This window comes from Oncorhynchus keta, chromosome 6, assembly GCF_023373465.1.
Source record: "Oncorhynchus keta strain PuntledgeMale-10-30-2019 chromosome 6, Oket_V2, whole genome shotgun sequence".
NCBI lineage: Eukaryota > Metazoa > Chordata > Actinopteri > Salmoniformes > Salmonidae > Oncorhynchus > Oncorhynchus keta.
In genome coordinates, this window is record NC_068426.1 from 16265196 (window position 1) to 16289910 (window position 24715).

At 44.7% G+C, this 24715-nt stretch overlaps 1 protein-coding gene across 2 annotated transcripts in view; it reads left to right on the forward strand.

Moving 5' to 3' along the window:
* Positions 1-1439: 1439 nt before the first annotated feature.
* LOC118372038 (serine/threonine-protein kinase PAK 3) overlaps positions 1440-24715 on the forward strand; it is a 113818-nt gene continuing 90542 nt past the window's right edge. For both annotated transcript variants that reach the window (XM_052520925.1, XM_052520926.1), the window contains exon 1: positions 1440-1637. The gene's annotated coding sequence lies outside the window, so the exon portion shown is untranslated. The remainder of the gene's footprint in view (positions 1638-24715) is intronic.

Sequence of the window (24715 nt, forward strand, 5' to 3'; positions counted from 1 at the left end):
TCTGAGCAGATGCTGAGACAGCCAGCCAATCACAGGTGAGCAAGGGGGAAAAGATGACATCATAGGAAAATTAGGGCAAATTAAGTGAGTCTGTGGTTTGTCGTCACCGCCCCTCCAGGAAGCCAGAGAGGGATAAATAGCAACTGTGTCACATCCAAGGATACTCACACACCTCCCAGGGCAGGTCTGATGGTTTTGACTAGCAGAAGTGACTTTTCGTAGCATGTTAGGAGAACTTACGCAGCAGGTTAAGAGAATAACTTGGCAGGTTAGGAGACGTAGGTTAAGGTTAGGAAACATTTTAGGGTTAGGGTTAGCTAAAATTCCAAAATGATCCCTAACGGGACTCAAAAATATCTAGCTACAACCACGCCTGCCCTGAGAACAGTGTTGGTTTCCAATAATGTGATTTTGCTAAATGGCATCCATCCATCAGAGTCTAGTTAAGCTTCCACCACCATCAACAAAACACCAAATGATGGAATTTCTCATTGAAGAATGATGTCGCATCCCTCCAATAGAGTTCCAGACACTTGTAGAATCTATGCGAAGACACATTGAAGCTGTTCTGGTGGTGGCCCAACGCCCTATTAAGACACTTTGTTGGTGTTTCCTTCATTTCTAGTTGTACCTATAGATGTAGGATCTTAATTTGAGCCAGTTTGCTACAGCAGGAAAATAATCCTGCAGTGACTTGAAATGTGAATTATTATTGATTATAAATATGGACATTTTTATAGTGGTTTACAGATTTTTCGTAAGGGAAATCAAGTCTGAAATATCTAAGTGGAAATGTCAAACTACAGAAGCCTTTTTCAACCTTAAATACATTACACATTTTACATTTCCTGCATTGCAAGAAAGTTCTCCTGCAACAGGGTGATCAAATTAAGATCCTGCTATATGTACCTCTGTCTAGGGGACAACTACAGTCCACTATGGTTATATTCCACCACAAGACTGGCAGGGTCCAGGAACTGTAAAACAAACAGTCAACACATTTATGCAGCATGATATTGAGACCATTTGAAATGTAACCTGATATTGTGGAACTATTACCAACTGAGTGTTAATCAATGAAGGTCTAATTCGTGTCATGAGAAAGGTAGGTGTATGTAGGTACTGTAACTGCATATTATGTTTCTGTTACGCCTTGATAGCATTTTAACATTTTAAGTGTAATAGACAGATTAAAGTAAAAACTAGCAAAAATAAGAAAGAGAAATATTTGAGCCATTCAGACATGAGAGTGTTAGAAAAAAAGATATGGAAATATAATCCAACCTTCCTCCTCTCTCTCGCTGAGCTGGTTTGGTCTGTCAAACTAAAGAACAACTCTGTCTGCCTCTCTCCCTCTCTGCCTCCTCCCCCAGAGCTGCTGCCTTCATTAACATGTACCCTCCCAGCCAATGGGCTGAGCAGGGCGGATGACATCATGGGCTAGGAAACAGTAAGCAGCCAGTGAAGAATTCAGCCTGCCAAACAAGACTGAGTTTGGGGTCAGGAACCGGTCTGACAAGAGAATGGCAGTCCTGCACGTAAACTGTCAATAGGACTGTATATTTGAGGATGAACCTACCAGAACACTGGTTCCAAAGTCGACACACCGAACAAGAGAATGTCAAGACATATTTCAGGTAATCCCTTGTCCGTGTTTGCAATAGAGGATGTGGATGGCAGTGGGAGGGGGGTTCTGTGGGGGGTGCTTTGTAGCCTTTCTCTTCCTCCCTGCATTCTGCCCTGCTGGAGAGAAGGAGGGGGGCGGCAGCTGTGTTGATCTACCTATCACTGTGAGAGGGAGAGAGAGAGGGAGGGAGAGAGAGAGAGAGATTGGATGCCTGCATCAGTGGATTGGTTTTAAATGTCGTTACTGGCCAGCTCAATGTTATCAACCCCCGTCCCCTCCATCCTTCCCTGGATTTTATGGACCCCCTGTGTTTCACAAAAAGCATCTTTGTTGATGTGAGAGTCTGAATCGTTGGCGTTTGTCAGGGCCGTGTGTGTATGTGTGTGTGTATGTGCGTGTGGGCGCGAGCCAGCCCTGTAGCAGAGCAGCAGCTGCAGTGGTAACACAGTAACAAAAAGAGGCAATGCTATTTTGGGTGGTGAGGTGTGAGACGGATGGCGGATGGATCTGGGGTGTAGATGCTGGGGATGGATGGATCTGGGGTGTAGATGCTGGGGATGGATGGGGAGTGATGGATCTGGGGTGTAGACGCTGGGGATGGATGGATCTGGGGTGTAGATACTGGGGATGGATGGATCTGGGGTGTAGATACTGGGGATGGATGGATCTGGGGTGTAGATGCTGGGGATGGATGGATCTGGGGTGTAGACGCTGGGGATGGATGGATCTGGGGTGTAGATACTGGGGATGGATGGATCTGGGGTGTAGATACTGGGGATGGATGGATCTGGGGTGTAGATACTGGGGATGGATGGATCTGGGGTGTAGATGCTGGGGATAGATGGATCTGGGGTGTAGATACTGGGGATGGATGGATCTGGGGTGTAGATACTGGGGATGGATGGATCTGGGGTGTAGATACTGGGGATGGATGGATCTGGGGTGTAGATGCTGGGGATGGATGGATCTGGGGTGTAGATGCTGGGGATGGATGGATCTGGGGTGTAGATGCTGGGGATGGATGGATCTGGGGTGTAGATGCTGGGGATGGATGGATCTGGGGTGTAGATGCTGGGGATGGATGGATCTGGGGTGTAGATACTGGGGATGGATGGAACTGGGGATGGATGGATCTGGGGTGTAGATACTGGGGATGGATGGATCTGGGGTGTAGATGCTGGGGATGGATTGGGAGTGATGGATCTGGGGTGTAGATGGATCTGGGGTGTAGATGCTGGGGGTGGATGGATCTGGGGTGTAGATACTGGGGATGGATGGATCTGGGGTGTAGATGCTGGGGATGGATGGGGAGTGATGGATCTGGGGTGTAGATGCTGGGGAGTGATGGATCTGGGGTGTAGATGCTGGGGATAGATGGGGAGTGATGGATGGTTATTATGTGCACAGGGACAGCCCTTTGTTATCAATGGGATGCTGCCTCTGGACCCACTTTATTTAGGGAGGTTTTTAAAGAAATGATAGATGTTGTTTCTCTCCACATTCAGACACAGAGAGCAGTGGCTCGGTCTGTCTCCTGGTTTAAACATGGATGTGTGGAGCGCTTTCATGGCCGTCCTGCCAGCTGGGAGATATACAGCGTCTGGTCACCTGACTGAGATGGCGATGGGGGCGGGGAGGGAGTGTGGGTGGGGGCTGCTTCTGTGGGAGCTGAGTTATCCTGCCTCAGCCTCACTGAGGGAGGGGTATTAGGTCGGTCAGTCATCCAACCATTCTATCCATCACACTGGGCTACTGTTCATTTACATGCTGGCGTCAGAGTAGGGCTGAGAGGACGAGTGAGAGATTCCACCTCTTCCTAGTAGCACAGTCATCCCCATGTTTGTGTGAAGCACAGCCTTCTGGGAAACCTGTTCCCTGTAGGAGAAGAATGCTGGGACGGTGTCTGTGTGATGGCGGAGCTGGGAAGAGGAGGATGTGGGAATGGAGGAGGAGTGATAGAGTGGGGGAAGGTGCTGTTCCCTGTGTGTGTGGGATGTGGTGTGTGTGCGTGTGTGTGTTGAGCTGTGGTGTTAATACAGACATCAGGAGTGTTATATCTATTAATATCCACCCATCTAGCCCAACACCTGCTCCATCTCTCTCAACTCTTCACTCACAACGAGGACACAGAACTAAAACAGCCTCTAGACCTTACATTTCCTCATTGTTGAAATGTTCTATCAGCATGGCCCATAAAATTAGGAACCACTTTAGCTATTGAGAGTATCCTGTGTGTGTGAAAGGTGCAAGGCCTCTCATTGCATATAAACATAGATCCAGCTCCCCATTCTAATTCCTTTCTATTTTATTTTAATCTGTCAATGTAGAGCCATAGAAACATTGTGATTATAACAGCAGTTTATTGACAGTATTATCTAGTCTAGTGGAATTGAAGACCTGTTATATCATGACGGTCCTCAGGTTGTTGCTGGGTGACAGACGGACAGACAGACAGACAGACAGACAGACAGTGTTTTTGACATGTAGCAGAGGGAGGAAAGACAGGAAGAGATGCTGTGTGTAATAGTCCTTCAGAGAAGATGTGTGTTTCTTGTCTGTCTGGAGTCACAGTGTCTGATCCAAGATCAGAAGTTGGCTCTGTCACATCATTCACTGTGTTGGCAGTCTGGAACACTGGGCCTTATAGGACACATGCATTGTCTATGGATGCACCAGCTCTCTCTCTGCTCATCCACATAGACGTATGAGATTAGGGTTTTACTCCCACCTGCCTGACTATAATGGGCATTATTGAAAAGAACTCAAGGTTAAAGGGCTGTGAGTATGAAAAATGAGCTACGCTGAACCCTTGATTACCATACAATACTTGTAGGCAATATCTTCATGGATTTGTACCCTATGTTCTGACTGATTATAGTTGCCTGTTAGAGCCTGTGGGTCTTATCTAGTAAGTCAGTGGTTTATATTCCACCCTAGTCCTGAAGCCATGGCTAATCATTTTCTGTTGGACTGGTGTAGATCTGGATAATCAAGACCTCCACTTTCCTCATCCAAACAGTGATGAGGGTGTGTGCGTGTGTGTGACAGTGAGTGTGAGGTGGGGGCGTCATAATTGATGGCTAGAACTGAGAGGGGTGCTGCTGAGGCTTATCCCCACAGGAGGGAGGCCGTGTAGAGGGGGGCTTGATAAGGAAATGGATGGATGGCCAGACCGAGGAGGGGAGAGGGTACAGTAGAGGAGGAGAGAGGACTGTAGGGGATAAGAGAGGACTGTAGGGGATAAGAGAGAGGAGAGGAGAGAAGACATTAGAGGAGAGGAGACGACAGGAGAGGCGAGAGAACAGTATGAGAGAGAGGACAGTAGAGGAGTGGAGAGAGGACGGTAGAGTAGATGAGAGGACAGTAGAGGAGACGAGAGAGGACAGTGAAGGAGAGAGGACAGTAGAGGAGAGGACAGGAGAGAAGAGAGGACAGTGGAGGAGAATAGAGGACAGTAGAGAGGACAGCAGAGGAGAGAAGAGAGGACAGGAGAGGAGAGAGGGCAGTAGAGGAGAATAGAGGACAGTAGAACAGAGGAGAGAGGATAGGATAGGAGAGGATAGGAGAGGAGAGAGGACAGCAGAGGAGAGGATAGGAGAGGAGAGAGGACAGTAGAGGAGAGAGGACAGTAGAGGAGAGAGGACAGTAGAGGAGAGAGGACAGTAGAGGAGAGAGGACAGCAGAGGAGAGAGGACAGCAGAGGAGAGAGGACAGCAGAGGAGAGAGGACAGCAGAGGAGAGAGGACAGCAGAGGAGAGAGGACAGCAGAGGAGAGAGGACAGCAGAGGAGAGAGGACAGCAGAGGAGAGAGGACAGCAGAGGAGAGGAGAGAGGACAGCAGAGGAGAGGAGAGAGGACGGTAGAGGAGAGGATAGGAGAGGAGAGAGGACAGTAGAGGAGAGAGGACGGTAGAGGAGAGGATAGGAGAGGAGAGAGGACAGCAGAGGAGAGTTGAGAGGAGAGAGGACAGTAGAGGAGAGGACAACAGAGGAGAGGATAGGAGAGGAGAGAGGACAGTAGAGGAGAGGCCAGTGGAGGAGAGGACATGATATGTTAGGAAAGGAAAGGACAAAAATTAGGACAGTAGAGGAGAGGAGTGGACAGCAGAGGAGAGGAGAGAGGACAGTAGAGGAGAAAAGAAATAAGGTAGGAGAGGACAGTAGAGGAGAGGAGAGGACAGTAGAGGAGAGGAGAGAGGACAGTAGAGGAGAAGACAGTAGAGGGAAAAGGACAAGAGAGGAGAGAGGACAGTAGAGGAGAGATGAGGAGGGAGGACAGGAGATAACAGACTGGAGGACAGTGGAGGGGACAGGACAGAGTAGAGTAGAGGACAGGAGAGGGGATGAGGCAATAGAGGAGAGGAGAGAGAACAATAGAGGAGAGGAGAGGACAGTGGAGTAGAGGAGAGAGGAGGACAGTAGAGTAGAGGATAGTAGAGGAGAGAGGAGGACAGTATAGTAGAGGATATTAAAGGAGAGGATAGTAGAGTAGAGAAGAGGGCAGTAGAGCAGAGGAGAGAAGACAGTAAAGTAGAGGATAGTATAGTAGAGGAGAGGACAGTAGAGGAGAGGACAGTAGAGGAGAGGACAGTAGAGGAGAGGACAGTAGAGGAGAGGACAGTAGAGGATAGTAGAGGAGAGGATAGTAGAGGAGAGGATAGTAGAGGAGAGGATAGTAGAGGAGAGGATAGTAGAGTAGAGAATAGGGCAGTAGAGGATAGTAGAGGAGAGGAGAGGATAGTAGAGGAGAGGAGAGGACAGTAGAGTAGAGAAGAGGGCAGTAGAGGAGAGGATAGTAGAGGAGAGGACAGTAGAGTAGAGAAGAGGGCAGTAGAGGAGAGGATAGTAGAGGAGAGGAGAGGACAGTATAGTAGAGAAGAGGGGAGGAGAGGATAGTAAAGGAGAGGATAGTAAAGGAGAGGATAGTAGAGTAGAGAAGAGGGCAGTAGAGGAGAGGAGAGGAGAGAAGACAGTAGAGTAGAGCATAGTAGAGGAAAGGAGAGGACAGTAGAGGAGAGGATAGTAGAGGAGAGGATAGTAGAGGAGAGGATAGTAGAGGAGAGGATAGTAGAGAAGAGGGCAGTAGAGGAGAGGAGAGGACAGTAGAGTAGAGAAGACGGCAGTAGAGGAGAGGATAGTAGAGGAGAGGAGAGGACAGTAGAGTAGAGAAGAGGGCAGTAGAGTAGAGGATAGTAGAGGAGAGGAGAGGACAGTAGAGTAGAGATGAGGGCAGGAGAGGAGAGGATAGTAGAGGAGAGGAGAGGACAGTAGAGTAGAGAAGAGGGCAGTAGAGGACAGTAGAGTAGAGGACAGTAGAGTAGAGGACAGTAGAGTAGAGGACAGTAGAGTAGAGGAGAGGATAGTAGAGGAGAGGATAGTAGAGGAGAGGATAGTAGAGGAGAGGGCAGTAGAGGAGAGGAGAGGATAGTAGAGTAGAGGACAGTAGAGTAGAGGAGAGGATAGTAGAGTAGAGGACAGTAGAGGAGAGGAGAGGGCCGTAGTGTAGAGAATAGGGCAGTAGAGGAGAGGACAGGAGGGTAGAGGATAGTAGAGGAGGGGATTAGTAGAGGGGAGGAGAGAGGACAGTAGTGTAGAGAATAGGGCAGTAGAATAGAGGAGAGGATAGTAGAGTAGAGAAGAGGGCAGTAGAGGAGAGAAGATAGTAGAGTAGAGAAGAGGGCAGTAGAGTAGAGTAGAGGACAGTAGAGTAGAGAAGAGGGCAGTAGAGGATAGTAGAGTAGAGTAGAGGATAGTAAAGGAGAGGACAGTAGAGTAGAGAAGAGGGCAGTAGAGGAGAGGATAGTAGAGGAGAGGAGAGGACAGTAGAGTAGAGAAGAGGGCAGTAGAGGAGAGGAGAGGATAGTAGAGGAGAGGAGAGGACAGTAGAGCAGAGAAGAGGGCAGTAGAGGATAGTAGAGTAGAGGACAGTAGAGTAGAGGATAGTAGAGGAGAGGACAGTAGAGTAGAGAAGAGGGCAGTAGAGGAGAGGATAGGAGAGGAGAGGAGAGGACAGTAGAGTAGAGTAGAGAAGAGGGGAGGAGAGGAGAGGATAGTAGAGTAGAGATGTCAGTAGAGGAGAGGAGAGAAGATAGTAGAGGAAAGGAGAGGAAAGTAGAGTAGAGAAGAGGACAGTAGAGGAGATGAGAGAAGATAGTAGAGGAGAGGATAGTAGAGGAAATGAGAGAACAGTAGAGTAGAGAAGAGGGCAGAAGAGGAGAGAAGAGGAGAGAGGATAGTAGAGGAGAGGATAGTAGAGGAGAGGATAGTAGAGGAGAGGATAGTAGAGGAGAGGAAAGGAGAGGAGAGGACAGTAGAGGAGAGGGCAGTAGAGTAGAGAAGAGGGCAGTAGAGTAGAGAAGAGGGCAGTAGAGGAGAGGAGAGAAGACAGTAGAGGAGAGGAGTCCACTGACTGTCAATGCTTTGTGCTCAAACCCAGCTCAGTACTCACTGAGCAGCAGTAACAATCTCCACTCAAATAAACATAACATCTCCTGACAACAGACTATCAAGGCCCGCTGTTGCAGCTGAATACAAAGGTCCACTCTCTAGCTCAGGTCGCAACACCTGGGATTGGATAAGGAGGTTGCAGGACACCTGTGGTTAAGCTCCTGGGGGCAAAAGAAAGGAGACTGGCTTTTCACAACACTTCCAACATGTAGTTCCATGGGTCTCACCCTCATTGACACCTCACACCTTCAGGCCTGACTGTCCACATTAACCACATACTGTTTGCTCCTCATGTGTCACAGACATTTCAGTAGCCCCTCGCTGCAACCATCACATAGACAACACATAGAACATATACAAACTAGTGGTCAGTTATTTAAAAATATATATATTTCACCTTTATTTAACCAGGTAGGCTAGTTGAGAACAAGTTCTCATTTGCAACTGCGACCTGGCCAAGATGAAGCAAAGCAGTGTGAGACAAACAACAACACAGAATCACACATGGAATAAAGAAACGTACAGTCAATAACACAATAGAGAAATCTATATACAGTGTGTGCAAATAAGATAAGATTAGGGAGGTAAGGCAATAAATAGGCCGTAGTGGCGAAATAATTACAATTTTTTAAATGTATTTAACTAGTCAAGTCAGTTAAGAACAAATTCTTATTTTCAATGACGGCCTAGGAATAGTGGGTTAACTGCCTGTTCAGGGGCAGAACGACAGATTTGTACCTTGTCAGCTCAGGGATTTGAACTTGCAACCTTCCGGTTACTAGTTCAACGCTCGAACCACTAGCCTAGCATTAACACTGGAGTGATAGATGTGCAGAAGATGATGTGTAAGTAAAGATACTGGGGTGCAAAGGAGAAAAAAAAATAACAATATGGGGATGAGGTATTTGGGCGGGCTATTTACAGATGGGCTGTGTACAGGTACAATGATCGGTAAGCTGCTCTGACAGTTTATGCTTAAAGTTAGTGAGGGAGATATAAGTCTCCAGCTTCAGTGATTTTTGCCATTCATTCCAGTCATTTGCAGCAGAGAACGGCAAGGAAAGGCAGCCAAAGGGGGAGTTGGCTTTGTGGATGACCAGTGAAATATACCTGCTGGAGCACGTGCTACAGGTGGGTGTTGCTATGGTGACCAGTGAGCTGAGATAAGGTGGGGCTTTACCTAGCAAAGACTTATAGATGACCTGGAGCAAGTGAGTTTGGCAACGAATAGGTAGCGAGAGCCAGCCAACGAGAGCATTACAGGTCGCAGTGATGGGTAGTATATAGGGGCTTTCATGACAAAATGGATGGCACTTTGATAGACTACATCCAACTTGCTAAATAGAGTGTTGGAGGCTATTTTGTAAATTACATTGCCGAAGTCAAGAATCGGTAGGATAGTCAGTTTTACGAGGGTATGTTTGGCAGCATAAGTGAAGGAGGCTTTGTTGCAAATTAGGAAGCCGATTCTAGATTTAATTTTGGATTGGAGATGCTAAATGTGAGTCTGGAAGGAGAGTTTACAATCTAACCAGACACCTAGGTCAGAACCGTCCAGAGTACTGATGCTGGACGGGCGGGCGGGTGCGGGCAGTGATCGGTTGAAGAGCATGCATTTAGTTTCACTTGCATTTAAGAGTGGTTGGAGGCCACGGAAGGAGTGTTGTATGGCATTGAAGCTCGTCTGGAGGCTTGTTAACACAGTCTCCAAAGAAGGGCCAGAAGTATGCAGAATGGTGTCGTCTGCGTAGAGGTTGATCAGAGAATCACCAGCAGCAAGAGCGACATCATTGATGTATACAGAGAAGAGAGTCGTCCTGAGAATTGAACCCTGTGGCACCCCCATAGAGACTGCCAGAGGTCCGGACAACATGCCCTCCTATTTGACACACTGAACTCCATCTGAGAAGTAGTTGGTGAACTAGGCGAGGCAGTCATTTGACTGAGAATCCAAGGCTGTTGAGTTTACCCATAAGTATTTTTGACAGAGTCGAAAGCCTTGGCCAGGTTGATGAAGACGGCTGCACAATACTGCCTTTTATCGATGGTGGTTATGATATTGTTTAGGACCTTGAGCGTGGCTGAGGTGCACCCATGACCAGCTCTGAAACCAGATTGCATAGCGGAGAAGGAATGGTGGGATTCGAAATGGTCGGTGATCTGTTTGTTAACTTGGCTTTTGAAGACTTTAGAAAGGCAGGGCAGGATGGATATAGGTCTGTAACAGTTTGGGTCTAGAGTGTCTCCCCTTTTGAAGAAGGGGATGATGGCGGCAGCTTTCCAATCTTTGAGGATCTCAGACGATATGTAAGACAGGTAGAACAGGCTAGTAATAGGGGTTGCAACAATTGCTGCAAATAATTTTAGAAAGAGAGGGTCCAGATTGTCTAGCCCAGCTGATTTGTAGGGGTCCAGATTTTGCAGCTCTTTCAGAACATCAGCTATCTGGATTTGGGTGAAGGAGATGTGGGGGAGACTTGGGCAAGTTGCTGTGGGGGGTGCAGTGCTGTTGACCAGGGTAGGGGTTGCCAGGTGGAAAGCATGGCCAGCCGTAGAAAAATTGATTTTGAAATTCTCAATTATTGTAGATTTATCAGTGGTGACAGTGTTTCCTAGCCTCAGTGCAGTGGGTAGCTGGGAGGTGGTGCTCTTATTCTCCATTGACTTTACAGTTTCCCAGAACTTTTTGGGCTACAGGATGCAAAGCTAGCCTTTGTTTTCCTAACTACCTGTGTATATTGGTTCCTAACTTCCCTGAGAAGTTATGTATCGCGGGGGCTATTCGATGCTAATGCAGTACGCCACAGGATGTTTTTGTGCTGGTCAAGGGCAGTCAAGTCTGCAGTGAACCAAGGGCTATATTTGTTCTTAGTTCTACATTTTTTAAATTGGGCATGCTTATTTAAGATGGTGAGGAAAGCACTTTTAAAGAATAACCAGGCATCCTCTACTGATGGAATGAGATCAATATCCTTCCAGGATACCCTAGCCAGGTCAATTAGAAAGGCCTGCTCGCTGAAGTGTTTTATGGAGCGCTTGACAGTGATGAGGGGTGGTCGTTTGACCTGCGGACCCATTACGGATGCAGGCAATGAGGCAGTGATCACTGAGATCCTGGTTGAAGACAGCAGATGTGTATTTAGAGGACAGGTTGGTCAGGATGATATCTATTAGGGTGCCCGTGTTTACGGATTTAGGGTTGTACCTGGTAGGTTCCTTGATCATTTGTGTGAGATTGAGGGCATCTAGCTTAGATTGTAGGACGTCGGGGTGTTAAGCATATCCCAGTTTAGGTCACCTAACAGTACGAACACTGAAAATAAACGAGGGGCAATTAATTGACATATGGTGTCCAGGACACAGTTGGGGGCTGAGGGGGGGTCTATAACAGACGGCAACAGTTAGAGACTTATTTCTGGAAAGTCATAGTTTCTGTCTCTTAATATGAGTGAAATAAGAGATGAGATCAGAATAAGAGCTGTGTGTACAGTATATTAGCTTGCGGTAGTCTATTCATAAACATACAAAGGCTTGTCCCAGCTAGCCAACAGGTTAGTTGTGGCCTGGCTGCTTGTCCAGTCAGTCACTGCTGTTTATGTTGACTGTGTGTGCTGTACTACCTCAGGAGAGGTCAGGATGGGGGTTGGTTGGTGTGTGTAACCCAATGCATGGTGCTTATCTTACATCACCTCAGCCAACTCCTAACAAAAGCTCCAGAAGACCAAGCGCCTTGTCTCTGCCTGCAGCTTGTCAGCTGGCCACCAGAAATGTGATATTACATACAGATAGACCTCCATTCATCCGTCTACTTATGATAGTAATGTTGCAATGGTCTTAGAACACTTTGGGCTCTATTTTAATAAACCTGAAACAATGGTCAATCTATGTGCAGGAGGTAGCGTTATAGGTTGTAAATATTTTTGCTATTGACACTGTCACAGTTATCATCGCACTTGCTGCCTGCCATTGGCGCGAAAGGGCTGGGTTTTGATGAATAAACACTTCGTGGATGTGTCGAGGCTTGGCCCCCCACTGGCCAATCAGAACGAGCTCCATGGCGAAAGATGTGGTTACGTCAAGCTGTGTATTTACAGTCTTTTATGTATTGCCTTGGAATCAATTCCAATGTTAGTCTGTTATAATTTGTTAAATGGCTTACAGAAACTAAATAACAAAATGTAGACCTATCTTTGCTAAATACCTTAACCATTTGCAGTCCAAATTGTTCTAAATAATTGCATGGCTTCAATAGCATTCACACTGATATAGGGGCCTACTGTAAATTGCATTATGGCTGAGCATGGACATGCCAAACATTGTCAATAAGCAAGATTACATGAATTATTGATCAAGCCTAAAAAGAGAACAAATCATTCTAACCAAATTCTAACCAAAATGAAACAGCAACTTGTTTTAAATAGGAAATGTCACACTTACAGGCACCATAAGTTCTCCCCATGGCCATATAATATTAAATCAACACAGACTATGGAGGGGTTTACGCACATCCAAACTTTTCACAGTAGTTGGACAAAGATCCAATTTCAAGATAAAGGGAGAATGTCCAACCACCGTTCTACTGCTCCCCAATAGGCCTAGGGTTTCTGAGCATAATCAGAACCATTTTACAGATCAGATCGCGTTCACACATCTCCAGAAGTTGCATTGCTAGAGCGCCACGGACATTGTCACCGTAAAACCAGGGAGGTGAATCATTCTAATCAGATTGGTTGTAATAATATTTGACCTAAAGCAAGCAATCAGCTTTTTTAAAACAACAACAATAAATGTATGTCAAATGTAATGATATCATGAATAAGGATAAAAAAGACAGTCATTGCTGTTGAACCAGCCTTCATTATAGTAGGCTTAATGCAGGGTTTGGGATTTAACATATGAAACCGAAAACAAGCCATTTTTACAGGTTATTAGGGTCACCGGTATCATCATTTATTGTTTCCTGATGGGCATGGACCCATTGCCTACATCATGGAGGAGTTTTTACACCTCCAAAACGGGACCTGCATGACTAAAATAATGTGGGCCTTCCTACAATGCACAAATAGAACAGTCAGCTCCTGTTTTTCTCCTCTCAGACTTGATATTTTAAAGCCAAACCTTGAATCACGCTTTAAAAAAAAAAAAGTCTCCCCTTTTCTCCCCAATTCCGTGGTATCCAATTGTTAGTAGTTACTGTCTTGTCTCATCGCTACAACTCCCGTACGAGCTCGGGAGAGATGAAGGTCGAAAGCCATGCGTCCTCCGAAACACAACCCAACCAAGCCGCACTGCTCCTTAACACAGCGCGCATCCAACCCGGAAGCCAGCTGCACCAATGTGTCGGAGGAAACACAGTGCACCTGGCGACCTGGTTAGCGTGCACTGCGCCCGGCCCGCCACAGGAGTCGCTAGTGCGTGATGAGGCAAGGATATCCCTACTGGCGAAACCGTCTCTAACCCGGACGACACTAGGCCAATTGTGCTTCGCCCCATGGACCTCCCGGTTGCGGCCGCCTGCGACAGAGCCTGGGCGCAAACCCAGAGTCTCTGGTGGCACAGCTAGCACTGCGATGCAGTGCCCTAGACCACTGCGCCACCCGGGAGGCCCGAATCATGCTTTTAAGCACACACCTCAAATATTTCCACCCCGCCTATCTGAGCGCAAGCGAGCTGATATAAGACAGGTAATTGCCGAACATGGTGTTAGAGCTGGAACATGCCAGTGCCGCCTAACGCCAGCCAGAAAATAGAGCTCTTTGGTGCAGACGACCGCTGGGCAGTGGGCAATGTGCTCTGCCAGAGTGGAGGAGGGAAGTATTGGTGTATGCTTTGGTCCGAGTGTAGTAGTAAAGTGGCCTAGTCTTAAGAAGTGTGCCTACTCCAGTGTTATAATGTAGTGTGTGGAGCTGTAGTGCTGCAGTGCTGTCAGAGCCACGTCTGTGTACTGGATTAGCATGGAGGCTTGAGAGCCATCTGGTCATTTTGCCTGAGAGAGGGGGAGGTGGGGTGAGGAGGGGGGAGGAGGGGGAACACACACACTTACACATTGAAATATGTAAATATGTAATATCCTCTGTAGCTCCGTTGATAGAGCTTGGCGCTTGGAATGCCAGGATAGTGGTTTAGATTCCCTGGACCACCCGTAAGTAAAATGTAGGCACACATGAATGTAAGTTGCTTTGGATAAAAGCGTCTGCTAAATCGCACATATTATTATTATTATTATTATTATTATTATTACTTTCAAATCCTCAATGTTCACTTTCAGGGGGCAGATTTAGAGTTTCAGCAGGGCTGCCTGAAAATAGCTCATTGATCATCTGAAACTAACACTATTATGAGACAGACTTCTCCAACAGGTCAGTGGAGCCTGAGACAGACAGACAGACAGACAGACAGACAGACAGACAGACAGACAGACAGGCAGAGCGGTCCCTGAAGCCGTCTGTCTGTGGACAATGCTCAAACTAAACTCAGATGATGATGGTTACTACAGGACGTTTCTTGGAAGCACTCTTCCTCTTGGCCTGTTGTTCAGAAGGAGCATCTGTCTCTTGGCCTATAGTCAGACATCTGAACCCAGATTGAACATATCGAAGAGCCACAGGTCTGGGTTTGTGGTATGGGAGCAGAGTATATAAGAGTTTTGTCCACATGCCAAATAGCTAGGTCTGTTTTATCAATCAACACACACACTATCGGGGTTGGGGTGGCTACGGTGAAACGAGCACCATAGCCAATTGTATAGGCAATCCCAAAATACCATGTAGGTTCACAGTGTGCTAAGAGCACTCCATCATTTGTAGAATCTTTGAAAACCAAAGAATAACCCACTCCTCAAAGAGGCACCATATGGCCATAGTCGAATACACGCAAGCCTGCACACACATACACACGCTCAATGTATACCTCTGTGTATTTTGGATCTCAGTAAGTGCAAGCCTCCTCCCCAAACAGCTGTGTTTGTGTGATTACCAGTATCAACGAGTCTACAGTGTTACTCATGGACAGATAACACTACTGACCCAGAAGAAATGCCAGGAATGATTATTGTTTTATTATTGTTGAACGGTCATTGGGTGTAGAGACAATACTTATACTAACACTCACACTTGACCTTTCCCCTCCCTATCACCACCAGTAGTGGTGCGTGGGCAAAATCACTGAGGAAGCCAAGCCAGGCCAGTAAAAGAGCCATACTACAACCTGTGTTGTGATAATTGCGTTGTTTGCTCGATAACCTGTTCGTTCATATGTCACTGTAATATCCAATAAGGCAGTGACAACAAAAAGACAGTCAAACAGTGGTGAATAAATTCCACTACAGGTTTGTGTCGTCAAAAAACCAGAGAGCATCATCTGTCCAGCGAAGTCCACAAAGCAAACATTGCATACAAAGAGTTATATCACATATATCACTGGTTTCTGTGTGTGTGTGTGTGTGTGTGTGTGTGTGTGTGTGTGTGTGTGTGTGTGTGCGCGCACAAGTAAAACAAAACATGTTGACTCACCCTACTTGTAAACTAGCTGAATGCCAATACCATCCTCCTCTCTTTCATGTTGGCAAAACGGTCTATGGCTCTGTCATACAGTACACGTTTAGTTTTTGTTGTCATAGGCTACCTAGCTAAAATGCTTGCTAGCCTGACTTCCTTGCATGGGCAACAATGAACCAGCTAAGTTTGCTAGTTAGTTAATGTGAGCCTACTAAGCTACATCTAGGCTACATATTGAAATGCAATCATCTCAGGCCAGTGGCACAACATATTCATTTATGGTTGGATCAGAATCTGCATCATAGTAATTGGCCAGAGAAGTTCAAATCCCCATCTCCATCCATGGTTTAGGAAAGAACCGATTTAGCAAGCTAGCTACTGCAGGACATCAACACAAGCAAACCAGAAACAGACATGTTTTTCTGAAAATGATGTCTTTCAAAGGAAGTGATTTGATTGGTCTGATGCCAAATCCAAACAGGCCTTCCTTGGGGGGTGTTTTGCTGCACCAGGACAACACATAGTTGAGCTCAGCTCAACGCTGATTGGCCAAACGCTTGCTGACATCAATCAATCAAATGTGGCAAAATTGTATACTCCTTTGATCCAGACAGCATCATATACATGGGCTACACATACTGAGACAGACAGGCGCTGTTTCCCTCATTCTGATGATTTCTCTGGTGAGATACAGCCACCTGTGAATTGACAGAAAAATCTGAAAACACAGAGAGAAATGAAAGATACATTTTTAAATATATTTATTGGTCAAATATTTGGGAAAGCCTGTCTTCCCTTGCCATCCATGAGTAAAGGCCACAGATTACCACTGACTTTGCCAATGGCTAATTTATTCCTACTTGTACTGGCTTTGTACTTATGTACTTACTATGACTGAGATACAGTTGAAGTCGGAAGTTTACATAGACTTAGGTAGAAGTCATTAAAACCAGTTTTTCAACCACTCCACAAATGTCTTGTTAACAAAGTATAGTTTTGGCAAGTTGGTTAGGACATCTACTTTTTGCATGACACAAGTCATTTTTCAGTCAATTGTTTACAGACAGATTATTTCACTTATAATTCACTGTATCACAATTCCAGTGGGTCAGATGTTAACATACACTAAGTTGACTGTGCCTTTAAACAGCTTGGAAAATTCCAGAAAATTATGTCATGGCATTAGAAGCTTCTGATAGGCTAAGTGACATCATTTGTGTCAATTGGAGGTGTACCTGTGGATGTTTTTCAAGGCCAACCTTCAAACCCAGTGCCTCTTTGCTTGAGATAATGGGAAAATCAAAAGAAATCAGCCAAGACCCCAGAAAAAGATTGTAGACCCCCACATGTCTGGTTCATCCTTGGGAGCAATTTCCAAATGCCTGAAGGTACCACGTTCATCTGTACAAACAATAGTATGCAAGCATAAACACCATGGGACCATGCAGCCGTCATACCGCTCAGGAAGGAGACGTGTTCTGTCTCCTAGAGATGAATGTACTTTGGTGCGAAAAGTGCAAATCAATCCCAGAACAACAGCAAAGGACCTTTTGAAGATGCTGGAGGAAACAGGTACAAAAGTATCTATATCCACAGTAAAACGAGTCCTATATCAACATAACCTGAAAGGCCGCTCAGCAAGAAAGAAGCCACAGCTCCAAAACCACCATAAAAAAAACAGACTACGGTTTGCAACTGCACATGGGGACAAAGATCGTACTTTTTGGAGAAATGTCCTCTGGTCTGATGAAACAAAAATAGAACTGTTTGGCCATAATGACCATTGTTATGTTTGGAGGAAAAAGGGGGAGGCTTGCAAGCCGAAGAACACCATCCCAACCGTGAAGCACAAGGGTGGCAGCATCATGTTGTGGAGGTGCTTTTCTGCAGGTACGACTGGTGCACTTCACAAAATAGATGGCATCATGAGAAGGGAAATTAAGTGGATATATTGAAGCAACATCCCAAGACATCAGTCAGGAAGTTAAAGCTTGGTCGCAAATGGGTCTTCCAAATGGACAATGACCCCAAGCATACTTCCAAAGTTGTGGCTTAAGGACAAGTCAAGTCAAGGTATTGGAGGGGCCATCACAAAGCCCTGACCTCAATCCTATAGAAATTCTGTGGGCAGAACTGAAAAAGCGTGTGCGAGCAAGGAGGCCTACAAACCTGACTCAGTTACACCAGCTCTGTCAGGAGGAATGGGCCAAAATTCACCCAACTTATTGTGGTAAGCTTGTGGAAGGCTACCCAAAATGTTTGAGGCAAGTTAAACAATTTAAAGGCAATGCTACCAAATACTAATTGAGTGTATGTAAACTTCTGCCCCACTGGGAATGTGAATAAATAATTCCTCTACTATTATTCTGACATTTCACATTCTTAAAATAAAGTGGTGATCCTAACTGACCTAAGACACGGATTTTTTACTTGGATTAAATGTCAGGAATTGTGAAAAACGGAGTTTAAAGGTATATGTAAATGTCTGACTTCAACTGTATGTGATTATCCCACTTAGCTATCTTAAGATGATTGCAATAATTGTAAGTTTAGCAGACGCTCTTTGGATAAGAGCATCTGCTAAATTACTAAACATTTAAAAAAATGTGTATACCTTTTTGGTTAATTTTGCATCAGAGAAGCACGTGCAAGATTTCCAGATGGTCAGCAGGTTAGGGCTATCGCTATGCCCTAAAGGGAAGAGTTAATTGCACACTCGCACACACACTAGATACTCACACACACGATCTTGCACGTGCACAAACACACACACACACACACACACAGACGCACACGCCACATCCCACATCCCACCTGTCACCTGTTCTTAGCTGCTGTTGAACTGTGGCTCATTGTGAACCTAATGGACGTCTAGTGGCTGTAAGCAGCACCTGGAGGAGGAGAAGGTTGGGACTCTGGAAGGAAGGGAGGTGAAGCTTGTGGAGACAAAGGCTTATATGGTATATATACGTATTATACGGTATATGAGTCAGAGGAAAAGACAAATCAGAATCACATGGAGTCAATTATCTGTTGATTTTCAAGGAGAACTCCAGACAGCAAGAAATAAGCTTCATCTAAGAGCATACTTGTTTGTGTAAATTTCCCTCTAATATGACCTTATCTCTGCTGTCACTGCACTGTGTTCCTAATTAACTAACATAATGCATGACTGTCAGTTAAAAGAAAATTAAACTATACCCTAATCAAAACTTAGATCAGCTATGATATGGCTGCCCTCAGTGGATCAGTGTGAACCTCAGAGTTTTGGAGATCTCTATCTTGTGACTGGTCCCTCTATTGCCCTTGTCTCTGTCAAAGAGAGCCCTTGTTGTCTGTTCAACCCAGGACGGTTTTCTCTCTGTCGGTTCAAGTGAAGAGGGGGGTCAAATTATATTTTCATTCCTTCCTTGACATCTGCAGAACAACTCTCAGAGGCTGCCTGGTTTCCGTGGTGACCTTGAAAGGGAAATCACGAAGAGGTGAGTGTTTGAGCTGTAAAGAGAAGACATCTGCTGTGGTTTGGCATGTGTGTGGTGGTCTGCTCTCTGCTGTGGGCCCTCCTCTGTGCTGGGAGGAGAGAACGTGGCGAGAGAAGGCTATTGTTTTGACACGGCTGCTTATAATTTATAGGCTTTCAACTAATGTGTGAAGAGAGTCAACAACTACAGGTTAAACTCAAATAAAGCATACTGCCTAATGGAAAATAAACCTGGAAAATATCTTGCAGCTCTCACAAAACCAATACACGCTAAACCAGTTATAATTTTAAAAGATAAAGATACAAAAGTGGTAACTGGAAACAACAACGAGATCAATTAAAATTCAAATAAAAAAACATTTATATTAATCATAAAACAGTGGTATGGATCCTACAGCCTTCTGAGACTCAACAACCCTGAAGCAATTATCAGCAGACAAACAATTATTACTAAAAACAGTGATTACCCAAAAATAAATATCAGACACTGTTAAAACATTTGCACAGAGAAAAGCACCAGGAATGGATGGCTTTCCCATACAATTATATTCAACATGTTGGGACAAAGTAGCCCCCCTATTTACACAAATGACAACACACGACACTCAATTCAGTACTCCCTAGTTTCATGTATCAAATAGTTATCTAGAGAGTCCCCTGCTGATTATGCGTTTAATAAATTGTGACAATAAAATAACAGGGTTTATTAAAAATAGACACTTACAAACAAATACAAAAACATGTTTCAGTTTAATACAATACTCAAAAAAATAAGATATAGATTAATTAATAATGTCTGTTGATGCCGAAAGGCGTTAGACCATCTTGAATGACCTTTTCTTTTCAAAACTTATTTTCAAAACTTTGGAAACTTTGGAACTTTCCAGTTGAAATAATACATTATCTGATGAAATCACTTTAGAAAGGGGCACAAGACAGGGATGTCCCCTCTCCCCCTCCTGTTTGCACTGGTAATTGAACTGCTTGTAGAAGAATAAGACAATACCCAAATGTAACAGGTATCAGTATTGGCAAACATTTTTATAAACTAAACTTATTTGCAGATGATCCCCTGATATTCCTGACCAATATTTAAAACTTAATGACACCTTTACTAAAAATATTTTCAGAATACTACAAAATCTCAGGATATAAAATGAATGTGGAAAAAAATTGAATAATGGCATTAGGAAAAGAAAAATAATAACTCATGATTTACTCATCCTTTAACTGGACCACAAAAAAATATAAACTACTTAGGATGCTTAATAAGTGACAACAAACAACAAGTATATAAATATAATTTTATCCCATTACTCAACAATATAAAGCAGATCTAATTAAATTGAATAATCTTCCCATAAATCTTACAGGTGGAATGGCATGGCTGCCAAAGTTTTCGTATTTATTTTCGGTAATACCAATTACCACACTGAAGACATTCTTTAAAAAAGTATACTCGGTCATAACAAACTGTATATGGGAAAATAAAATTCATAGAATAATAAGGAACGTCTGAGGGTTGGTTTTACCTTCCAGACTTGGAATTGTGTCAACTCGCCTCCCAAGGCTTTTACTTGCGACAAATAGTTAAATGCACTAAAGAGGAACAGTGGGCAGATATTGAGGATACATATGTTCACCCCAGAATCATTTGACATGTCTATTTTCAAAGGATAAATCTAAGAACATTAGCAACTTCATAGTTAAGAAAACTCTAACAATATGGAAGAATATTAAACGTATTCTACAAGAACCCATATCCCTCCCTAAAAACACAATGTTATGGAACAATACTAGCTAGCTTTCAGAATTCATCAATTAAGTTGGAACACATGGAAAACTAAAGGCATAAAAACACGTTAATGACATGGTACAAGGAAATACATGTATTTACATGACATACAGTTGGGCAAAAAAGTATTTAGTCAGCCACCAATTGTGCAAGTTCCCCCACTTAAAAAGATGAGAGGCCTGTAATTTATATCATAGGTACACTTCAACTGTGACAGACAAAATGAGAAAAAAAAATCCAGAAAATCACATTGTAGGATTTTTTAAATGAATTTATTTGCAAATTATGGTGGAAAATAAGTATTTGGTCAATAACAAAAGTTTTTCACACACTGTTGCTGGTATGTTGGCCCATTCCTCCATGCAGATCTCCTCTAGAGCAGTGATGCTTTGGGGCTGTTGCTGGGCAACACAGACTTTCAACTCCCTCCAAAGATTTTTTATGGGGTTGAGATCTGGAGACTGGCTAGGCCACTCCAGGACCTTGAAATGCTTCTTACGAAGCTACTCCTTCGTTACCCGGGCGGTGTGTTTGGGATCATTGTCATGCTGAAAGACCCAGCCACGTTTCATCTTCAATCAATCTTCAATGCCCTTGCTGATGGAAGGAGGTTTTCACTCAAAATCTCACGATACATGGCCTGCATGCATTCTTTCCTTTACACGGATCAGTCGTCCTGGTCCCTTTGCAGAAAAACAGCCCCAAATCATGATGTTTCCACCCCCATGCTTCACAGTAGGTATGGTGTTCTTTGGATGCAACTCAGCATTCTTTGTCCTCCAAACACGACGAGTTGAGTTTTTACCAAAAAGTAATATTTTGGTTTCATCTGACCATATGACATTCTCCCAATCTTCTTCTGGATCATCCAAATGCTCTCTAGCAAACTTCAGACGGGCCTGGACAATGTACTGGCTTAAGCAGGGGGACACGTTTGGCACTGCAGGATTTGAGTCCCTGGCGGCGTAGTGTGTTACTGATAGTAGGCTTTGTTACTTTGGTCCCAGCTCTCTGCAGGTCATTCACTAGATCCCCCCCGTGTGGTTCTGGGATTTTTGCTCACCATTCCTGTGACCATTTTGACCCAACGGGGTGAGATCTTGCGTGGAGCCCCAGATCGAGGGAGATTATCAGTGGTCTTGTATGTCTTCCGTTTCCAAATAATTGCTCCCACAGTTGATTTCTTCAAACCAAGCTGCTTACCTATTGCAGATTCAGGCTTCCCAGCCTGGTGCAGGTCTACATTTTGTTTCTGGTGTCCTTTGACAGCTCTTTGGTCTTGGCCATAGTGGAGTTTGGAGTGTGACTGTTTGAGGTTGTGGACAGGTGTCTTTTATACTGATAACAAGTTCAAACAGGTGCCATTAATACAGGTAACAGGTGGAGGACAGATGAGCCTCTTAAAGAAGAAGTTACAGGTCTGTGAGAGCCAAGAATCTTGCTTGTTTGTAGGTGACCAAATACTTATTTTCCACCATAATTTGCAAATAAATTCATTAAAAATCCTCAATGTGATTTTCTGGATTTTTTTTCTAATTTTGTCTGTCATAATTTAAGTGTACCTATGATGAAAATTACAGGCCTCTCTCATCTTTTTACGTGGGAGAACTTGCACAATTGGTGGCTGACTAAATACCTTTTGCCCCACTGTAATTAAAAAGTAATTTTGGACTGATCAATGTAGATAGTTTGAAATACATGCAACTTAAAAGTTGCATATCACAACATTTAGATTTGAAATCTTTTCTACATCAGAGCAACCTTGAGGGAATATTATTTGAGTCAGAAAAGGATGTTCATATTTCTTTATTTAACTTGGCAAGTCAGTTAAGCACAAATTCTTATTTTTATGACTTTACAATGACTGCCGTAGAATGTATACATGACCTTTGGATAAAAGCGTCTGCCAACCCCGGCCCCCCTAACCCGGACGACGCTGGGCTAATTGTGCGCCATCCTATATCTCTGAGACTAGGTGGGCCATGCAGGCAGTAGTCTTTGGTGTGTGCTGACTCTCTGTGGGGTTTTTGACAACGTGTACATTATTATTTCTGTCAAGACGTCATATTCTAATGTGGCAACTGTGATGCAGAGGAGAGGCCAGCCGAGCAAGATGAAGTAGGCCAATTTAAGACATGTTAGGCTCAGCAGCTCAATTACTCACATCCCCATTTCTACTTTTCTGCCTGTTTTCACAGCTTGTGGTCTTAAGTGGGCATCATGGGGTAATTTTAGACAAAACAATTGAAAAAAGACAGTTGTTTGTTGCTTGCCCCTGTATATTTAAAAACATGTTGGATGGGTTCAGAGAAACAGGAGATGCTCCTTTTAGGGGCACTGAATTAACACACTACAGAGTACACTGCCTGCCTGCCTGCCTGCCTGCCTGCCTGCCTGCCTGCCTGCCTGCCTGCAGAGCGACTCTGCCCCTAAATAGGTCAGTGTTTATACTACAGACAGTGAAGGATAAGGAATGTCTTGGCACCCGTGAAACGTCCATCTTTAGTGGTCTGACCACTCGGAAGTCCTGGAGCCATCCATTAGTCAGGTGACTAGCAGGGGACCACATCCTTGCGGGAGGGAAAGGAAGGGAAGTTCCTGCAGTCAACCTGCTGATGACGTCATGCATGTACTCCAGAGATATAGTTAACTAACAATGCACATGCTTTTACTTTGTATATACGGCACAAGAGGTTGGTGGCTCCTGGAGGACAGGCTCCTGGAGGACAGGCTCCTGGAGGACAGGCTCCTGGAGGACAGGCTCCTGGAGGACAGGCTCCTGGAGGACAGGCTCCTGGAGGACAGGCTCCTGGAGGACAGGCTCATGGAGGACAGGCTCATGGAGGACAGGCTCATGGAGGACAGGCTCCTGGAGGACAGGCTCCTGGAGGACAGGCTCCTGGAGGACAGGCTCCTGGAGGACAGGCTCCTGGAGGACAGGCTCCTGGAGGACAGGCTCCTGGAGGACAGGCTCATGGAGGACAGGCTCATGGTAATGGCTGGAGCGGAATTGGTGGAATGGTGTCCAATACATGAAACACATAGCTTGCATGTGTTTGATGCCATTCCATGATCTTCGCTCCAGACATTATTATGGGCCGTCCTCCCCCCAGCAGCCTCCACTGATATACGTATCCTTTCACTTCTAGTGCATTGATTCTAGCTCCCAGTGCTGACAGAATAGTGAATTGTACGTTCCCTGATGAATAGATAGAGTACTCATGGCATCATAGAGTCTGCTTTATGTTACAGAGCAAATTCATGAATATGCCCTATGACCTTTAAAGTGGTGTAGCCTTCATGACGTGTTCCTTGTAGAGTACCATGAGTCAGAGGTGCCATTGATGAAGCCCTGTCGTCCTGTCTCTGTGGAGGAATACTGGGATGCATTCATAAGTGTTGTTTAAATGAGCTGCGTGCTGAAACCTCTGAACATCCTCTGATTTGTTGAGGCAAGCACTGATTATTCATTCCACCTTGTCTGCGAACCAGATAGGGACCTGATTGGTCTGTGTTTTTACTGTAGTGGTCATATCTGGCCCGCGTCTGGGTTTTGTATAATTATATATACATACAGTACCAGTAAAGGTCATATCTGGCCGGCGTCTGGGTTTTGTATAATTATATACATACAGTACCAGTAAAGGTCATATCTGGCCCACGTCTGGGTTTTGTATAATTATATACATACAGTACCAGTAAAGGTCATATCTGGCCCGCGTCTGGGTTTTGTATAATTATATATACATACAGTACATGTCTGGCCTGGGTTTTGTATAATTATATATACATACAGTACCAGTAAAGGTCATATCTGGCCCGCGTCTGGGTTTTGTATAATTATATACATACAGTACCAGTAAAGGTCAT